The following is a 19322-nucleotide window of genomic DNA, read 5'->3' on the forward strand; positions in this document are numbered from 1 at the left end:
CAACCTCCCTCATCTCAACCAATTCAATAATAGTCTCTCACCTCTACCTTCCTACTCAGCCTCCACGCAAATCCTAGAGTCTGCCAACCAGCTCCGGTGGTCTGTTCCAAATTCCTTAATGACCCGAAGTCCCAGTGGGGCTTTCAGGGTCCTTACCAGCCTCTTAATCTTGTGCGCAGCCTTATGGGGCAGCAGGCCTGAAATCCATGTCTCAGTCTTTGATGCCTCCACGGTCCCGCCGCACCTGCTGTTCCCTCCACCTGGAAGGCCTGCTTCCTCTCCCCCTTGTCTAACCTCAGTGTAAGGGTCTCCTCCTCCAGGAAGCCTTTCCTGACTCCCTGAAGTGGCTCTAGGAATTCCTTCCCCTACACTCCTATCGCCTGGACTATCCCATTGTAATGATCCACTGTGGTATCTCCCACTGACCCATGAGCCACTGGGGAGAGACAAGCTCTTTCCAGGCCATGTGCCTGCTGCCTGGGCAAAGTACCGATGTGCAGTGGTTGCCCATCTATGTCTGTGGAATCACTGATGGGGCGGGTGGGACCTGCCCACGCTTCTGCACGTGACCACGCCTCCTTTAATCCTGTCACTCATGCCCTTCCTCAAGAACCCTTGATGGCCCCCTTCCCGCTGGAAGGTTAAGTCCAAACTCAGGGCCCTCATGCTACCACTGCTTGCTCTCTCTGGAATATCCTCTCTTCCTCTTTGTTCAGCTAGCTAATACTCAGGACTGACCTCCTCAGGGAAGGCCAGGCCCTCAGATCAAGCCAAGTTCCACACGATGCGATCTCCTAGTACCTTTCCCCCCTCCTCGATCGGAACGATTACAACTGTAATTAAATAATTCTATAATTTATAACAACATCCTGGAACGTATAAATGTGGTCTTATTTGGAAAAAGGGTCCTTGTAGATGTGGTTAAGTTAAGGATCTTGAGGTGAGATAATCCTGGATTAGCTCAGTGGGTCCTAAATCCACAGACCAGAGTCTTTATAAAAGAGGAGGCATAGGAGCACCTGGGTAGTTCAGCGGGTTAGGTGTCCAGCTCTTGGTTTTGGTGTAGGTCATGGTCCCAGGGTTGTGGGACTGAGCTCCACGTTGGGCTCCACGCTGGGTGTGGAAGCTGCTTGGGATTCTCTCTCTCCTTCCCTCTCTGTTCTCCCCCTGCACCCCACTCCACTCACACGCTTGCTCTCTCTCTCTCAAAGATAAATACGTAAAAAAAATTAAAGTAAGTAAATAAATAAATAAAAGCGGATGTGCAGACAGAGGAGAGGGCCTCGTGAAGGCAGAAGCCGAGAACTGAGTGACGTGGCCTCAAGTCTAGGAGCACCTGGAGTCCCTAGAAGCTGAGGGAGGCAGGGAAGAATTTCCCCTCAGAGCTTCTAGAGGGAACACGCCCCTGCCAAATCGCTGGACTTGGGACTTTTGCCCTTCAATATCACAAGAGCACAAATTTCTGTTGTTTTAAGCTTCCTGGTCTATGGTAATGTGGCAGCCTTCAGAAAGTAACACAGATACATATATACTAACTTATTTAATCCCCACCCAAACCCATGAGGTTGTTACTATTTTAAGCTCCATTTTACAGATAAGGAAACTGAGGAAAGCAAAGGGTCAATAACTTGCCTAAGGCCATCAGCTAGTAAGTGGCCAAGCCGGGAACCCCCACCTCCCGTGCCCTCGCCCCAGACAGCCTGGCTCCAGCAGAGGCGGGTTAACAGGCAGTCACTGCTGTTCTCCTCCCCATCCGGAAAGCAACAGGTGCCCCTTCCCCAAGACCCTCAAATGTGGATGGCCTCTCGAGGGGATGGTGGCTTTGAGACCTGGGCACACACACCACAGGTGCCCCGGTACTTGGAAGGCTGCTCTGGAGCCAGTCGGACTCTTGGTTCCCATGCTGCGGCTTGCTGTGTGTTCTGGGCCCCAGGGCCTCCTCATCCCTAATGAAGAGAAAGGGATGGTACCTGCCTCTTGGGTGGTCCTGAGCTGGGCAGTGTCCATGCGGAGCCTCTCTACTGAGAGGCAGAAGAAGCTGACCAGGACATTTAAAATAGGCACATCCGACAGTGGTCCCACAGACCACCTTTCCTGGTGAGACAGTCTCAGGATCAACTCCAAAGTCTTTCCCCACAGCCTACAGATCTCACACGTCCTGGCTGGCCTCTGCCCACCTGCCCATCTCCATCCTTGCCATTCTCCTCCTCACCTCTCTGTAGCCCAGAGATGCCCCTCTTCTTTAGATTCTCCAATATGCCACATTTTCCTCCAATCAAGCTGCTTATGTGAATGCTCTTCCCTTTCTTTTCTTTGCTGGAATATAAGCTCTCCAGGAGGGGCGGGGGCCTTCTTTCTGTTCGCTGTGGTATCCCTAGATCTTAATGGCTCCCTGGTACATAGTAGGTGCCCAATAAATATTTGTGGAATGGAACCGAATGAACGGATCTTTGCCTTGCTAAATCCTACCCTCCCTTCAAGCCTCCGCTGGACATCAGATCATTCATTCCACTATTTTTGGTGACAGGGTGATTTTTTGCCTCGTGATAAGACTCCTGGCTCTGCCACTTGCTAGCTGTGTCGCTTTCAACATTTCCGTTAACCTGTGACCCTGAGATTTCCGTCGGCACAAAGGGGAGAATACAGGACCGTCGGCAGTTGCGTCTTCCCTGACCACGACCGATGGCCTGGGATGGCCACAGTCCCAGGTGAGGGCAGGGATGAGCCTCCTGGGGCCTTTAGCCCTTGCTGGAGCCGGCAAACTCCTCCCCAGGGCCGCTCCGACCCGGCGGGCGCCACGACCCCGGGCGACACAGGGCGCTCAGCCGCGGGACCCCGGCCCTTCCCCGCGCTGGCTGCGCGGCCAAGTGCGCACGCTCAGGCCTCCCCGCACCTCCTCTGGCTGCAGCCGAACCGCTCCCGGCCTCGGCCTCGGGCGGGGGCGGGGGCGGGGCGAGCCCCTCGTCTTCCCCCTGACTGGCAGGAGGACGGGCCAATCGGAGGGGCGACCCGGGGAGGGGCGGGGCCGCGCCGCGAGCCGGGCGCCGGGCGGGAGCAGGAGCTGCAGCCGGGAGCGTGCGGCAGGCGCCTGCCGGCTGCCCCGAGCGCGGTCACCGGCGCCGCCGCACCTCGACCCCCGCCCGCCGAGCCGCGCGCGCATCTGTCCGGCTTCCTCGGTTGCTTCTTACGATTTTTCTTTCTCTCTCTCTCTCTCTCTCTCTCTTTTTTTTTTTGCACGCAACCTTTTTCTGTTCCGTTTTGTCCTTTTTAAGGCGGGGGCGGCGGCAGCGTAAGCTCGGGGCGGGGAGGGGGCGGCCGGAGGATGCGGCGCGGAGCTGCGCTCGCTACGTCCGCAGCTGCTGCCCGGCTCGGGCCTGAGCGCGGAGCAGGTGGGTACAGGTGCGCCGGGTGGGGTGGGGGGGAGCGGGAGGCGCACCCTGGCCGAAGGGGACCCGCGGACCCAGCGACCGATGGGCGGACCCCGCGGCAGGGGACACGGTGACCGGTGCCGCCCCGCCCCATCGCCCACCTCGCCCTCTTCCAGCCTTCTCGCCCCTCCAGATCCCCTGCCGCTCTCTCGTCTCACCTCTGTGGTCCCCCACCCTTCCGTTCCCATCCCCCATTCCCCTCCAAATTCCCCTGCAGTGTCTCCCAGCAGGAGGACTCTGCGTCGCCTCCCTCCATAGGCCCCCTCCCCGTTCTGCCCCCAGTTCCCCTCTCTCCCTCACGCCACCCCCATTTCCACTCCTCTCCCCATTCCGCCCCCGAGCCAAGGAGGGGGAGGGGGAGGGGGACCCACCGGCTGCCTCCAGGGAGTGGCGCGGGGGGCGTGGCCGGCCGGTTCCCTCGGAGTCCTACCCTCTGAGTAAGTCAGGGTTCCCCCAGGTCCCTGCCGAGGTGGCACAGAGGTTGGAGCCCAGGGCCGCTCCGGGGCGGCGGCGGGGCCGCCCTGCCTGCACCCTCGCCCCACGCACAGCACCCGCCGAGGCGGCCCCTGCCACGCACATCCCGCGCTGCTCCGCCCACGTGGGCTCCGGGAGGAGGCTGAAGCGCTGGGAAGAAAGGCTGGTACCCACCCTCCTAACCCCGCCGGAGCGCCCTGGACGCACGCAGCCTCGGGAGATGGCGCACGGGGACTGGTTCCGCGGGGCGGGGCACCTTGCCTGGACACCCTGCGCTCAGGCCCCGGCCTGTTGGCCAGCGTTAGTGCCCATGCCCTCGTCCCCAGCCCCCTGCCCCGTCACTCCATCACCACCCTCCCTGCTGCGGGCTCTTGAGGATCCGGCCTCGTCATCCCTGATGGAGGCCACTTGCCAGGCTGGAGTCTTTTGCCATAGAAGCATCCCGCCCTCCCACACACACCACCCCTACACCACCACCCCTCCCCACACACCGTAGTCTGCATTTCTCCTGATGGCTTGGCCGGCCTGGGCTCTCTGCCCGCCTCTGCCCGGCTCTTTAGACTCCAGAGATACTGTATCTAACTGCTGGTCCTGCGCCACCCCCACCCTTTCCATGCACACTCACGGGCACACTGTCCTTGGCCTTTGCTTGTGCTGTTCCCTCTCTGGGAACGAACGCCCTTCCTTCAACTGGCCAGCTCCTTCTCCACTAAGGTCAGGAAGAACCCCTTGCCCGGTCTGAGCTTCCTTGTATGGCAGAGCAGGACACACTGTTGTCCTGTCTGATGGTCTCAGCCTCCCAGGCCCCTGAGTTTTGGAAGGGCAGGGGCAGCCTCAGCCCTTCACACAGGGCTCTGATCACAGTAAATATCCCACCGGAGGGGGGCCCTCCCTGCTAACAGAGTGACCGGCTGGTGTAGAGTGAGTCTGGTTTCTCCTCCACACCTTGGGCAGGTGGGTGGCACTTCCATGAGCCCAAATGGGCAGAGATGGTTTGGGGTTGGCACGGGGTGGTCCGGACCCCTCTCCGACGCTTGCCCAGCAGGGCGACTTCCAGGAGATCTGCTGCTCTAAGAGAGGTCTTCCAGACAGGGCATGATTGGGAAGTGTTTGTTGTTGAGACTCTTGCACGTGGTCTGTAATGCTGACCATCTCTCCAGAGCTTGGGGGTAACTCCCACCTTGAGAGCGCGGACCCAACAAATGCGATCGTTGCCATTGTCTTTCACAAACCATCCTTAGCTCCCACTTGCCTCGGTGACCTCACATGGTTCTTCACATCCTGGCTTCCCTGTGCCACTGTCTCAGCCTCATGTGCTACCTCTGTGTTCCCTGGACCTGTCTTCACACCTAGGCTTCTCCCCACATTTTTGGTTTTCCTGGGAAATGTGCCTCTCTCTTGTCTGCCTGGAGAACTCCTACTCATATGTGAAGGCCTAGGTCTCCTGTGACGTCTTGGTGGTGTTTCCTGACTTTGCCAAACAGATTGTGGATTCTCTCATCTGTGCTCTATTACAACATATATCCATGTATAGTTTCATATGTGTGTAGTTTTTCCTTAAGCAGACCTTGCCCACCGGAGAGTGGGGTCACAGTGAGGTCTGAGGGGGAGCCCTGCTTGGACGGGGGCTCCACCTTCCTGGGGAGGTGGTCATGCCCGCAGCGATCATGCCAGGCGCTATAAGAGGGACATGCATAGGGAGGGACAGAGCTCGACAGTCTCCTTAGCCTGGCCAGAAGATTTCACAATGAGGAGGCAGGATGGAAGCCCCACTCTGTTAGTGTCAGGGGTCGGTTGGGGCCGGGAGATAAGTGGCAGAAGGAATAATTGCCGAGCAAGGTGTCTGCCAGCATGAGAATGGGACCTGCCTCTCTGCAGGCTCTGGAGCCAGGCTGCCTGGCGTCCACTGGGGCCCTGCCCCTTCCCCAGCTGGGACTGAGGAAGTACCTCCCACCTGGGCTTTGTAACCAAAATGGGGTGCCTCCCTCAGAAAGATTGTGGATGACTGCGCCGTGTTCTGGGGCTCCTCGCTTGGTCTCCTTGGGGTGTTTGAGTCGACTTGCGGGGGCCCCTGAAGTCGATTCACCTTTGTCCTGTTCCTTAAGGCTGTGTGATCTCAGGCCACAGGATTAACCTTTCTGAGCCTCCATTTCCTGTACGACTGGGGGCAGTGGTCCTCTGGCTGGCCTGGTGTGGGCATCAGAGCGTGGTCTCTGGGCACAGGCACCACTGAGTAAGTGGTCATGATGATGAGGGAGTGTGTGGTTCAAAAATTAGTCCTTCGGTTTTGTCCCAGAGCAGCCACCCCAGTTAGAGGCCCTCCGTGTCCCTCCCCAGCTAACAACAGCAGGCCAATAAGCTAAATGTTCCATAAATGGGAGTGAGAGATGGAGGGAGTGGGTGCGTGTTGGCTAATGGGAGTTGTGCACACTCGTGTGAGAAGGTGCCGAGGGATGTGGGCAGGAGTCCTGAGCTCATGGTGCACTAGTAAAGGCCACCCACCTGCCCCGAGCAGCTCCTTTGATGCTTCTGTCATCTGAGCTTCTTTCCTGCTCAGTGGTGACAGTGATTTCCACCCAGTTCCTAAGAAGACTCCTACCCCCTTAAAGGAACAAACCATCAGCACCAGCTAGGTGAGCTCAGCTGTGAAGGAACAGGGCTGGAACAGGGCTGGGTCGGAGGGGCTGCATTTTTTGAGGACCAGCTCAGACCCTCCTGGCTGTGCAACCTTGGGCAAGGCGCTGAACAGCTTGATGCCCGGTTCCTTTTCCTGGGATGCTCACATGAGGAATAGAGCTATTGTTGCTTAACCTCCCACTCCTGCTGGAATTCTCTTGCTGAAGCTGCCGAGAATCTCTCTAGGGAAGGGCTTATGTGAGCACCTGACAAGCAGAGACTGAGCCTGGAGGTGGAGGTGGAGGGAGGCAGAGGTGGGATTCGCCAGCGGGGGTCCCACGCTCTAGAACTTAGGTGTTGCTCCATGGAACATGCTGATCCCTGTAATGGAAAGTCAACCTTCCTACAGGGCCCATGTGAGGAATCAATCAGAGGAGGCTTCTCAGTGCTTTTGATCGAAACCCGTTACCTTGAAGCCAGTAGAAACCATTTGTGTTGCTGTGATCTGAGGTTCAGGAAAGGACTCCAGGGCCAGCCAGCGGTGGGACCTTGCTTGTCATTGTCCCTCTAGCCCTGAACACTGTCAGAAAATGTTTTCTTTACTCTAGCCTTTCCAAGGCCAGGTGGACAGCCCAGAGACCGTGGGCCCGTGGGGGAGGGGCAGGAACAAGGAGGTGGGGGGGTAGGGTGGGGGCGCTGGGAGCCTCAGGCTGTGAAGCAGGGATTAGGAGCCCCTTCCTGTAGGAGGTAGGAGGGGAAGAGCTTGCGGAGAGTGGCCAGGGCTGGTCCAGCATGATCCGAAAGCAGCAGAGTGAGGGCGGGGCCCCCTCTCCAGCGGGCCCTGAGGTTCTGCTCCTGCCTTCCTATTAGTATTTATTTTTGGAACTGCAACAGGAAGTATTTTACCTCTCATTCATCTCTAGAAATGAATTAAGATAAACGCCATTTTTCTTGATCGTAGCAGTTAACATTTGTTAAGCACCTACCAAGGGCCAGGGTGTATGCCAGGGGTCGGCAAGCCCCGACCCTATCAGCTAGCCACCTGCTTCCGTAAATAAAGTTTTATTGGTACCCAGCCCTGACTGTTGGCACACCTGTTGTCCGTGGCTGCTTTCCTGCTGTGTTGACAGAGTGGCACAGCTGTGGCCGGCACCTGTAAAGCCAGAAACCCTCACTACCTGGCCCTTTGCAGCCGGAGTTTGCCGCGCCCTGGTCTGCGCTGTCCCTGATTTGGGTTCATTCAGTTCCGGACACAAGCCCAGAGGGAGGTGCCTTGTGTTTCTCACTTTACAGATGGGTACAGACAACCTCTGAAGCCTGCCGCTGGGTCACAGAGCTGGTAAGTGGGGAGCAGGGATCTGCACCCAAGCAGCCCGCATTATTACTTTTTTTGGGGGGGGGATTTATGTATTTTTAATTAGCTTCTAATTGAATTTTCCCATGTTTAGAGAATATGGTCTGTATGATACCTATTTTTAAAAATTTACTGACAGGGCGCCTGGGTGGCTCAGTTAGTTAAGCGACTGCCTTCGGCTCAGGTCATGACCCTGGAGTCCCGGGATCGAGTCCCGCATCGGGCTCCCTCCTCGGCACGGAGTCTGCTTCTCCCTCTGACCCTCTTCTCTCTCGCACTCTCTATCTCTCATTCTCTCTCCAATAAATAAATAAAATCTTTAAAAAAAATTTGACAATTTTTTTAAAGATTTATTTATTTCAGAGAGACAGAGAGAGCGTTTCCATGTGTGGGGTGAAAGAGGGGCAGAGGGAGAGGGAGAGAGAGAATCTCAAGCCGACTCCCCGCTGAGTGTGGAGCTGATGTAGGGCTCCAGCCCATGACCCTGAGATCATGACCTGAGCCGAAATCGAGAGGTGGATACTTAACCGACTGAACACCCAGGTGCCCCTATTGACAATTTCTTAATGACCTGGTACCTGATCATTTCTTAAAATATCTTTGTGCTACATATATATGTAATATTTAATAATGGTTATCATGTTAAGCACATTTAAGTGTACCGGTCAGTAGCAGTAAGTGTGTTCACATTGTTGTGCAGCCGCCCCCATCCAAGTCCAGAACTCTCCCGTCATCCCAAACTGGCAGTCCACGCTCTTAACCACACCCCCAGGCTGCCTTGTAGGAGTTTTGTAGGAAAAAAGCAAATGTCAGCGTCATCATAATTTAGTGCAGGAGGCTTTTGACGGCAGCTCTGGGTTCAAATGCTGGCTCTGACATTTGCCAGCTGATGGTGGACGAGCCTGTGTCCTCCTCTGTGTCCTCCTTTGTGAAACGGGGACAGCCCCAGGTCCCTATCCCTGCAGATCACATGGGTAAGGGGATGAAATAAAGAGCAGAGGTGAAGGCCCAGCCTCACGCGTTGGACGGTGGCTACGATGCTGTTCCCTCGAGCAGCCACACCTTAACAGGGTATTAGGTCTGTCCTCTCTGTGAGGCCCGTGGTGTCCCCTTTGTCCTTTCCAGGTCCTGAAAGGATCCTCAGGACCCGTCACATGTCCTGAAGCCCCCGCCTGGACCTCAGAGGACCCACATGCTGGGTGGATGTGGACTCCTGCTGTCCTTTCTGCCCTAGGGCCCAGACTTGGCTGAAGGGCCACGCTAGGGAATGAAAGGAGGTTCTGTATGCGACCGTCCCGAGACTGCCAAGGGCTGCCCATGTGGCAGTAATGCCCTTGTGTGTGCCAGGTCAGGGGACGCACTGGCTTGGCCTCCTGGCCCCAGCGCTTCCACTTCGGCTGCATTTTGATTTGGGAGCCCTGGACTGACCCCTGGTCCCTTTCTCAGAGCTGGAGGGGTGTGACATACCACCGAGGGGTGTCCTGCTTCCTTTGCAGGACAGGCAGCCTGTGAGGATCCCAAGCTATCGGTAGTGTGGTCACAATCTGACTTTTCTGTTGAAACAAGTCTCCCCCTCTCCCCCCGACCCCTGCTTTTTAAAAATTGAGGTGAAATTCACACAACCTAAGATGAACCATTTTAAAGTGTACCACTCAGTGGCATATGGTGCATTCGCAACGTCGAGCAACCACGGCCTCTCTCTAGTTCCAAAACATTTTTGTCTCCAGCAATGAAAGCCTTGTCCCCATTAAGCAGCTCCTCCCCATTCCCCCCTCCCTCAGCCCTTGGCAACCACTGGTCTGCATTGCGTCTCTAAGGATTTGCCCATTCTGGACATTTCGTGACAATGGAGTCCTCCTACATGTAGCCTCTTGTGACTGGCTCCTTTCACTCAGCATCATGTCCTCAAGGTTCACCCAGGTTGTATTGGGTATCAGTACTGCAGTACTTTTTATGGGTGAGTAATATTTCATCGTGTGGATAGACTGCATTGTATTATCCACTCACCTCTTGATGGATGTTTGGGTGGTTTCCACTTTTTGGCTGGTGTGCATAGTGTTTGAAGCAAGGCTTATAAAGTGTTAAAATGTTCTTCCTGGGGCTCCTGCTGCCCAGATTCCCTTCTGGCACTTCCAGGCTCTCCTCTCACTGCCCATGCATCATTCAGCCACTCAGCAGATGCTCCTGGATGCAAACTCCATGCCAGGCGCTGTGCTGGGAGCTTCCAGCCTTGACTTGTTCTTGACATCTGGAGAATGGTTTGTTGGCTTCTCATTTTCCAAGCCAGGGCATGGGAGTGCCCTGAGGCAGGAGGAATGGCAGGGGGGCCAACCTGCTTGCTCCGGAGAGGCTTCGGGCATGGGAGCCCGGCTGCCTTTCTGTTGGTTCCTGGAACATGCTGGACTCTTCCTGCTTGGAGCTTTGTGTTTGCTGCTTGCTGTCTGCCATGCTCTTCCCTGCCCTCGCCAGAACTATGGTCTTCTCATCCTTCACATCTTGGCTTAAATTTCTCCTCCCCGCAGAGGTCTTCCCTGTGTACCCCAGGTAGATGCCTACCTCCCCTCTGCTGTTACTCTCTCCTACTGCAGTCTGTTTTCTTCTGAAATCATCACCATCCGAAGGGGGTTTTCCTTGTCTACTATCATTCTGCCATCCCCATAAGCTAGGGCGAAAGCACCAGGAGGGCAAGAACCTTGCCTGGTGTGTTTGCGCTCATCTTTCAAGACAGGATATTGGCACACAGCAGGTGCTCAATAAATAATTGCTGTTGTTGCTCGGAGTCAGATGTAACTTGACTTCCCGATTGCACCTTGTTAGCTCCGTGACCTAGAGCACATCTCTTAATCTTTCTGAGCCTCACTTCCTTTTTCAGTCAATGTGAAGACCAGCCAGGGTTCCCAGCTCTTGGGGTTGGTGCAAGTTCAGAAAAAACCTGTGCAGACCGCCCAGGGGCTTGCTGGTGTGCAGTAGGTGTTTATAACCAGTGCTGCTGCTGGTGGTAGTTGGAGATTGTGGTCGTAGTGATTGTGAATGAGTCTCCATGTGCTGGGTGACGTATATGCTTGCTTGCCCAGAGGTGGGCAGGGAGCTCCTGGAGCTGAGCTCCTGTCCCCTTGCCGCCCCTCAGCACCATTGAGCCCTGAAATGTGGCTCCTCTGAATCGACCTGGACTGGTGAGTGAAAAATACACACTGGATTTCTAAGACTTTGTATCAACCGGAGAGTGAAAAAGATCTCAGGAAAAAATGTTAACATTGATTACACATTAAAATGATACTCTTTGGGATCTGTTGGGCCAAATGAAATGTGAAATACGTTTCATACGTTTCTTTTTATTTTTTAATGTGGCAACTAGAAAATTAAAAAATTGAAAATTGCGGGTGGGGTTCCCATTGTATTTCTTTTTTTTTTTAAGATTTTATTCATTTATTCATGAGAGACAGAGAGAGAAGCAGAGGGAGAAGCAGGCTCCCAAGGAGCAGGGAGCCTGATGCGGGACTCCATCCCAGGACCCTGGGATCATGACCTGAGCCGAAGGCAGACGCTCAACCATCTGAGCCACCCAGGCACCCATTGTATTTCTTTTGGGCAGTGCTGCTCTAGATTCTTGTCTCCTTGAGGGCAGGGGCTGGGCTTCAGGGGGCTGTGGCTCTGCCCTCTATGAAGTGCATGGCCTTTGGCAAGTTAATTAAATTTTGTTGCGCTTCAGATTCCTCCTCTGTAAACAAGAAGCTCAGGCTGATGATAGGCAATGACAGTGCATCTTTGAGGGCTTCCTGTGTGTCCCTGGAAGGAACGAGGGCCCCAGGAAGGAGAGGTGTGGCAAGGTCCCTGCCCACATCAGCCTTCATTCTGGGGAAGGAGAGGCCCACACAATCTAAATAAATCACAAACCCAGTCACTGAGACTGTGATTGTTCTCTGAAGAATCTAAGGAAGGAGGCGCTGTGGACACCATACCTGCCACGAGAGCTGGCAGTGACGGATCTCCGCGTAGCCCGGTGCACGGCAGCTGAGATGGCTACTCTGGGATGGCCTAAGAGCAGTGGGCCACTCTACGAAGACAGACCTCCATTTGTTGGCTCTAGCCTTTGTAATCCCAATGCATGTAATAGCCACATCAGGATTTTGTTGCTATTCTCTGAGGAATTTGCAACCTCACCTGCATTTTCCATGGCTATTGAACGCCGGAGTCCCAACCCAGCAGCTTCCCCACGGCCAGCTCTGATTGGGTGAGAGGAGCTGATCAGCCAGCTCTGATTGGACAAGGGCAACTGATGGCCAGCTCTGGTTGGTCGAGGGCAAGATGGCAGACTCTGATTGGTTTAGGGCAGCTGCGTCTTAGGGTGTGGCACGACCGTCCTCTTATTGTGCACATCTCCTCTGCTCTGCACCCCATCTCCACTACTTCCTACCAGGCCTGGGAGTGAATCTGCCTTTCATCCCCGATCCAGCCAGGAACCACTAGGGAGACAAGTCACCTTACCCCTGGGAGCTCTGGCGTCCTTCTCGGGGTGGGGGGGGTGACCCCCTGGACCCATCCCAAGGTGCTTGTGCTCCACATAGATGTCTGGGGAGGGCTTTGTTTCAGTTTCGCAGGGGTCACCTAATGTTGTCTTTGTTTCCCACATGCACACCTGCCTGCAGGTGCCTGGCATGGTACTGCCTGCTGGGGTGGGAGATTGAGAGTGGGGTGTGCTCACAAAGAAGCAGAAACGGGTCCCAGGGTGGCTTATGGAGGGCGGGAGAGTCTTTCTTTCCTGCCCTCATCGGGCCCGCACTGCCTCAGTGTTGCAGAATGAGTGAATTACCTGAGGTCGCAGGTAGAAATGGCAGTGGTGGGTCTGCACCGGGCACTTGGACAGTTGCTGATTACATATGAAAAGTGTGCAGACCTTAGCTGGGCGTTCAAAGCCCCCATGCCTGTTCCCAACTCAATTGCCATTATTTACCCCAGTGGAGTGTACCTACCTGCTGAGCACTGCTCTTTCTTCCAGATCCTTGTTTGCCAGTTCCTTCTGCCTGGAATGGCTCCCCACCTCCCACCTGTGACATCCTGCTTGCTCTGTGGCCCGGCTGGGGTGTTACCTCCTACATTCTTCCTGGGCCCCCAGGAGAGACCTGTTTGCTTACTCTACAAGTTTGGATTGGGTGAATGAAGTCACCAGGGCCGGATCAAGACAGGAATAGCCTGGAAGCAGAAGAATGGACCAAAGGGGCTTCTGCTCATCCCAATTTTGCTAGCATGGTGTGGCTTGCTCCTGCCTCCCTCTCTTCCAGCGCCTTCCGTGGTGCATGTGTCCAGCTGCACCGTGTGCCCATGGCTCCTGATGGAGCCAGGCTTCTGCACATGCTGTTCCCTCTGACGGATTTGCTGATTCGCTTTTCCTGCCCTAATCCACGTGGTGAACCTCTTCCACTTGGCTGAGGATCCACCATCGGCCTTATTTCCTCCAGAAAACCTTCCCTGATAGCCCCCTCCGCCTTCCCCAGGCCAGGTCAGGCATGTTCCTGGGGCTCCTGCTGCCCTAAGTGCCCCCTGCCCCTGCCCTGGATGTGGTATTGCAGCTGTCAGTGACTTATCTGACTCTTCCTCTAGACAGAAGGCTCCAGAAGGTTCTGGGAGGCTTGAGATGCCATCTGATTCACAGGAGGCTTCCCAGAGCCTGGCAAAGGGTGGGCTGCACAGTAGGTGGTCAGTAGATTTTGGGCCTTTAGTCTTGCAGATCCCGATAATCCCGATAATGGCAGTGCTGAGAGGGGCCCCATCAGGGAGGTGGTTGGTTGTCTCTGTTGCTTGTGTCGGGTCCGCTCTGTCCTTAACTAGCCTCACTCCAGTCTCTGCAGCAGCCCCCTCTCGTTGACTACCCTGCGAGCCTTAGATACCACAGTGCTCGGGCTGAAACAGCCCGGTGGCCATGTTAGCCTAGAGAAGACATTGTGGAGCATCTTGGCTTCTTCACAGAGTCTCCTTCCCCTGCACCCAGGGATCTCACCCTCTCACCTTCGGTTCGGGACAACAGATAGACTAGCAAGCTATTCTTCAGAATCCCAAACCCTCCGTTTACTGAAGCTTGTAGTTCTTGTTAAATTGTCCTGCTTTTCCCCTTTCCCTCAAAGTGGCACCTCACAATGCGCTTTGGAAGACATGGCTTCTTTTGGGAAGTTGGCAGAATGGCTTCCTGACCCAGGGCAGCAGGGTGAGTGAGCTCATTGAGCCGGGCAGGAATTGGGTTCCTGCCGCAAGTCTGGGGTCCTTCCAGGCTGAGGGCTAGATGTTCTTTTTGCCAACCAGATACCTTATTGCGAACAAGGGCCTGGATGCCTACAGATTGTGCCTAATCTGTTTAAACCTTCAGGCAAACGGGTTCTTTAGTGACATTTATCTCTCCCTGGAGTTACCCGGGATGAGCCCAGTTGATGACGGCCTGGGCATTTTAGATCCCCTGAGACTTCTACAGAGGTGACTAAACCCAAATGCAAAACACTTCAGACTAGAGACACAAACAAGTCCTGTTGCTGGGTAGGATATTGGAAATTGGGGGTGCTCCAGCCAGAAGATGGGGGAGGGGTGCCGGGTGCCGTAGACCTCACGTGTTGACGACATAGATTGTGAATTTGAGACTGCACAGTTCACAAAGTCCTGAGTTGTAGCTTTCCTTCATGGTTGTTGATGAACCAGAGGGCTTAGTAGGGAAACTAAGAGGTCAAGTGACCAGGAGGTTGGGGGCATAAGTCACTCAGGCAGGGATGTGGGCTGATCAGTTTGGGATGGGGTCTTAACTGTCCATTGTGACATGGACACAAGGACCCTCTGTTCACCAGAGGCTCATTAGTGTCTGTGCCAGGTCTGCAGGAGAAGTGCCATACATTTGAAAATAGCCATACCGTGGACTTTGTTGTAAATTCCAACTACCACTTTTCACTTTGGTTTGAAGCACTGAGCTCTCACCACACTTTTAGTTGCTCCATGTCATGAAGGTGATTCCCAAAACATTGTGAGTGGCCCCATCCCTCCTGGTGGGCAGGTCAACTTGTAGCTTCAAATCCTCCAACACAGGAAGCTGGTAGTAGACATTTCTTTAGATGGTGTCCCATGACTATTGGACAAATAATTGATGTGCTCCCTTTTGCTGGAACTAGAGAGAAAAAAATGGTTGATTTGAAAAACAGCCAGGGGTGCCTGGGTGGCTCAGTCAGTTAAGGGTTCAGCTATTGACTTCAGCTCAGGTCATGATCTCAGGGTCATGAGAGTGAGTCCTGCATTGGGCTCCGTGCTGGACACGAAGCTTATTTAAGATTCTCTCTCTCCCTCTCCCTCTGTCCCTCCCCCTCCTGCTTGCAAGCCCCCTCTCTCTCTCTCTCTTAAAGAAAAGGAAGGAAGGAAGGAAAAGAAAGAGGGAAAGAAAGGAAGAAAAGAAGTCATTTCAGAAACTAAAAATTGTCAGAAAGGTAATTTTGCTACCTGGATTCAAAGTAATTAGCCTTTTGAAGTTCTTGCTCTACTTTTTATGCCAAACCCAGTGTCTGATTCATTTAATGCAAAAGAACGCAGTAAAGAAGGAGCAGAGGAACCAAAAAGACATGAGACACATAGAAAACAATCAGTAAAATGGCAGACGTGAACTCAGGTGTACAAATAGTAACATTAAATGTGAATGGGTTAAACAATCCAATCAAAAGGCAAAGATTATCAGAACATATGAAGAATGGTCTAACTATATGCTGTCCACAGGAGATACACATCTTTGGATTCAAAGATAAAATAGTTTGAAGGCAAGAGGATGGAAAAAGATCTATCATGCAAAGAGCAAAACCACAAGAAAACTGGAGTGGCTGTACTGGTACTATATAAGATAGACTTAAAAAATAGAGATAAAGAGGGACACTTTATAGCGATGATGGGTCAGTCCATCAGGAAGATACAAACCATCAGAAAAGCATGTACACCTAACGACAGAGCGTCAAAATCCATGAAACAAAAACTGACCGAAATGAAGGGAGAGATAGATAATTCAATAATACATAGTGGGATACTTAAATACTCCACTTTCAATAATGGATAGAACAACTGGATAGAAGATCAACAAGGAAATAGAAAACTTGAGCAACGATGTAAACCAACTAGACCGACCAACAACATCAGGATACATATTCTCAATGGTACCTGGATTGTTCCCTAGGACAGATATGCTCAGCCATGAAACAACCTCAATACATTAAAAAGGGTAGAAATAATGCAAACTATACTTTCTGACCACAAGGCAATGACGTTAGGAGGCAATACCAGCAAACAGTGCCTGGCCTGTAGCTGATGCTCAACTCCTCTCTTGTCAGCCCGACATCCAAGACCTCCACTTGTGTCCTTCCCATTTCATCCTCCATCACCCCGACTCTCACCTTTACTTCCTGGCCGGACTGAGCTACTGACTTCCCCACCCACTGTTTCCAGCTTCCTTGCATTTGCTCATGCTGTCCCAATTCCTGGAATGCCCATTCATCTGCCTTCCCCCCCACCATCCCGCTCCTAAGTTTGCATCCTGCCCTTCCTACCTTCCATGAACATCTGCCTCAGTGAGCCACAATGAGGAGAGTGTGTAAGCAACTGACCAGAGCAATGGTTCTCCAAGTTGGGTCCTGGACCAGCAGCAACAGCATTCCCTGGGGGCATTTTAGAAATGCAACTTCTCAGGCTCCAGCCTGAGCTACTGGATCAGAAACCCTGGGCTGGAGCCTGGCAGCCAGGCTTTTAACAAACTCTGGAAAATTCTGATATTCCCTCCAGTCTGAGAACCAGGGAAGGCAGGGCTGGTCCCCACTTATCTTGTAGTTACACAGTCTGTCTTTTGGGTCGTCACTGAGATAGTTAACTGGCTGGTTCCCTCCAGTAGGCAGGAATCACCCCCGCTGTCCTGAATCTAACCTGAGCGCGGAGACCCTTGCTTCTTAAGGGCAGTTCCTAGAGGGCAGCTCTCTGTCCAATATGCACACATCCCAAGTTGGTGCTCAGGGTGAAGGGTGCTTGGCTTCTAGTGGTTTCCTTTGGAAGAAGGAAGATGTCCTGGCCTTGCTCTATGGTACTCTCTCCCTCTTTGTGTTGGATGTGGGCTGTCACCTCATTTCTAAGAAAGAGGGAAAGTGGCAGAGTGTAAAAACCAGCCCTGAGCCGGGAGTCCCAGGCTCAGGTTCATGTGCTGCCCACCTGCGGCTATAATACCTCACAGTGGTCCTTCTTCCGCAGGGTGTGTGTGGAGTGCCTGCTGGGTGCTGGGCACTTGGTCTTTGCTCTCTCGAAGTGCAGTGAGCAGGGATGATTGGTCACAGATAATCACTGAACAACGCAATAGCCTTACCTCTCTCTGGACTTTTTTCCCCATCTGTAAAATGAAAAAAAATTTTTTTAATTTAACAGCTATACCATAATATACCTGAATATACAAAACAGGGAAATGATGGTTTGTTATGGCGTGTATTTTATGACCTTAAATTCGTAACACTTACTATAAGGTCAGTGCTTGAGAACAGCAAGGTCGCTTTGATGAATATAACTTCCAAAATGAAAAACTGGGAGTGATAGTTGTGGTCTTAACAGTCATGGCATCCTCAGTGTTGCCGAGCTTTTGTTGTGGTTGTGGAAATAGACTGTGTTTTGCGAATCTTTGCATACCATACTTGCAATTGGTAAGGGTTTGATCGGTCACTTGGCTTGCGATCTCAGGATGCCCTGTACTGGGGGGGGATGAGAGAGGCTGTGCAAAGCTGGGCATTCCCCTGGGAGCTCAGGTCCATGCAGTGGGGTCTGCAGAGGGTTAACATTTGGTGTGCAGCTCATTTGAGCTCGTATGCTATCTGTGTAGTTTAAAATGATTACACCTGAAAAGATAGAATCAAATATTTGTTGCTGTAGATCCCTGACCCCCAAGCATCTTCAGGGAGTACCAGGGCTTCCTGGAATGGGGTGTGCAATCCAGATCCCCAGTGTCACCTCCCAGGCCCCCAACATGCCGATGGTTCTGCTCTGTTTTAGACATTGGCCGCCATCCCTTCCCAGGCACCTGTGCCCATGTGTTGTCCTCCACCTGTCGGTACCATGTTTGGTTCTTTGTGGGGTCTCAAACTCCCAAGAGTCCCACGTTGCTCAGTCTGGGGCCTGGGAAGCTGGAGCCTCCAGGACCACCACTGACGGAGCTGGGCTGCGTGGGAAGAAGAGCCCCATGAGGGCCAGCCCTTGCCTCACCTTGAGTCTGTGGACAGATCCTGAGGGTCCCATGTCCTCCTAGGAGGGCTGCCGGTCCTGTCTGCCCACTCCTTCTGCATTACGGCTCTTGAGTTATTGGGTGTTTGGGAAGAACAGCAGTCATACCAAGAAAGGGTGATCTTCTCCTGAAATTACACCTGGCTACGTCACTCCTCTGCTTAACGCGTTCCCCGGGGCCCAGGATGAAGCCTGCCCTCCTTGTCATCACATCTGTGACCTCTCCTGATGCTCTTGCTTTTCCGACTGTCTTAGCTCAGGCCGCCATCCCAAAAACACCATAGACTGGGGGACCGAAACACTGGAAGTGTATTTCTCATTGTTCTGGAGGCTGAGGAGTCCAAGATCAGGCTGCTGGTCGATTTCGACGTGAGCTGTCTTCCTGCCTTCTTCCTGTGTGCTCCTGAGGGGGCAGGAGAGAAAGCCAGCTCTTTTGTGTCTTACAAGGGCCGGACCCTCACGATCTCATCCCACTCTAATCGCTCTCCTGAAGGCCCCATCTCCAAATCCCATCACACTGGGGATTCGGGTTTCAACACAGGAATCTGGGTGGGACACAAACATACCCTCCGGGACACTGACCCCTCCCTGGCAAACCCTGTGCCTTCCTTGAACTTGCCAGGCTCCCTTCCTTCCTCCTGACCCTGGGCTTCTGTGCCCTCTCCCTAGCACTGCCTTTCTGCTGCCTCTCTAGGTGCCTCAGGCTCATCTCCTTGGGCGCCTCCCGCCCTCCGCCCCCGGGCCCTGCACATCTCTCTGTCACTGCCCTGACCACACTGTGGGGCTGTCCTCTCTCGTAGTCTTTCTTGCTCACCGGCTGCCGCTCAGGACCCATGTGGGAGTCATGTCTGAGGCTTCTGTGCCCAGCCTGGGGCCAGCAAATGTCTACACCTGATGAGGTCATTGTTGACCATCCTCCTCCCTGGCTCAGCTGGTACTAACCTGGCAGGGAGTAGCCTGGCGGTAAGCCCATCTTGGACCGAGCACCCCAGCTCTGTAATTATGCCCCTCCTGGAGGCCCTGGTCTCTCCCTACCTGACTCAGCCCCACCCTAGCCCCATCATTTCTAGAGTCACCTGCTTGAGAGGAGCTAGGACACAGGCTCTGTGGCCACTCCGCCCCAGCTTTGTGCACACAGCAGGCGCTTGGTCGGTGTTTGCTGAAGAGTGCCCTAGGCACATTGAGTGGCTGGTGTA

General features: G+C 53.7%; 2 protein-coding genes across 8 annotated transcripts in view; one reads left to right on the forward strand and one right to left on the reverse strand.

Moving 5' to 3' along the window:
* The window catches only part of LOC113924624 (high mobility group protein 20A-like), a 43198-nt gene extending 39210 nt beyond the window's left edge, over positions 1 to 3988 (reverse strand). Inside the window, exon 1 of the mRNA XM_027598647.1 lies at positions 3800 to 3988. The gene's annotated coding sequence lies outside the window, so the exon portion shown is untranslated. The remainder of the gene's footprint in view (positions 1 to 3799) is intronic.
* Positions 2615 to 19322, forward strand: part of LOC113924622 (janus kinase and microtubule-interacting protein 1) — a 251395-nt gene continuing 234687 nt past the window's right edge. For 6 of the 7 annotated variants that reach the window (XM_027598634.2, XM_027598644.2, XM_027598640.2 and 3 more), the window contains exon 1: positions 3059 to 3389. The gene's annotated coding sequence lies outside the window, so the exon portion shown is untranslated. Of the gene's footprint in view, positions 2709 to 3058; positions 3390 to 19322 lie in introns of those variants that run through there. The other variant, XM_027598636.2, reaches the window with a different exon arrangement.

Source organism: Zalophus californianus, chromosome 2 (genome assembly GCF_009762305.2).
Source record: "Zalophus californianus isolate mZalCal1 chromosome 2, mZalCal1.pri.v2, whole genome shotgun sequence".
Classification (NCBI taxonomy): Eukaryota; Metazoa; Chordata; class Mammalia; order Carnivora; family Otariidae; genus Zalophus; species Zalophus californianus.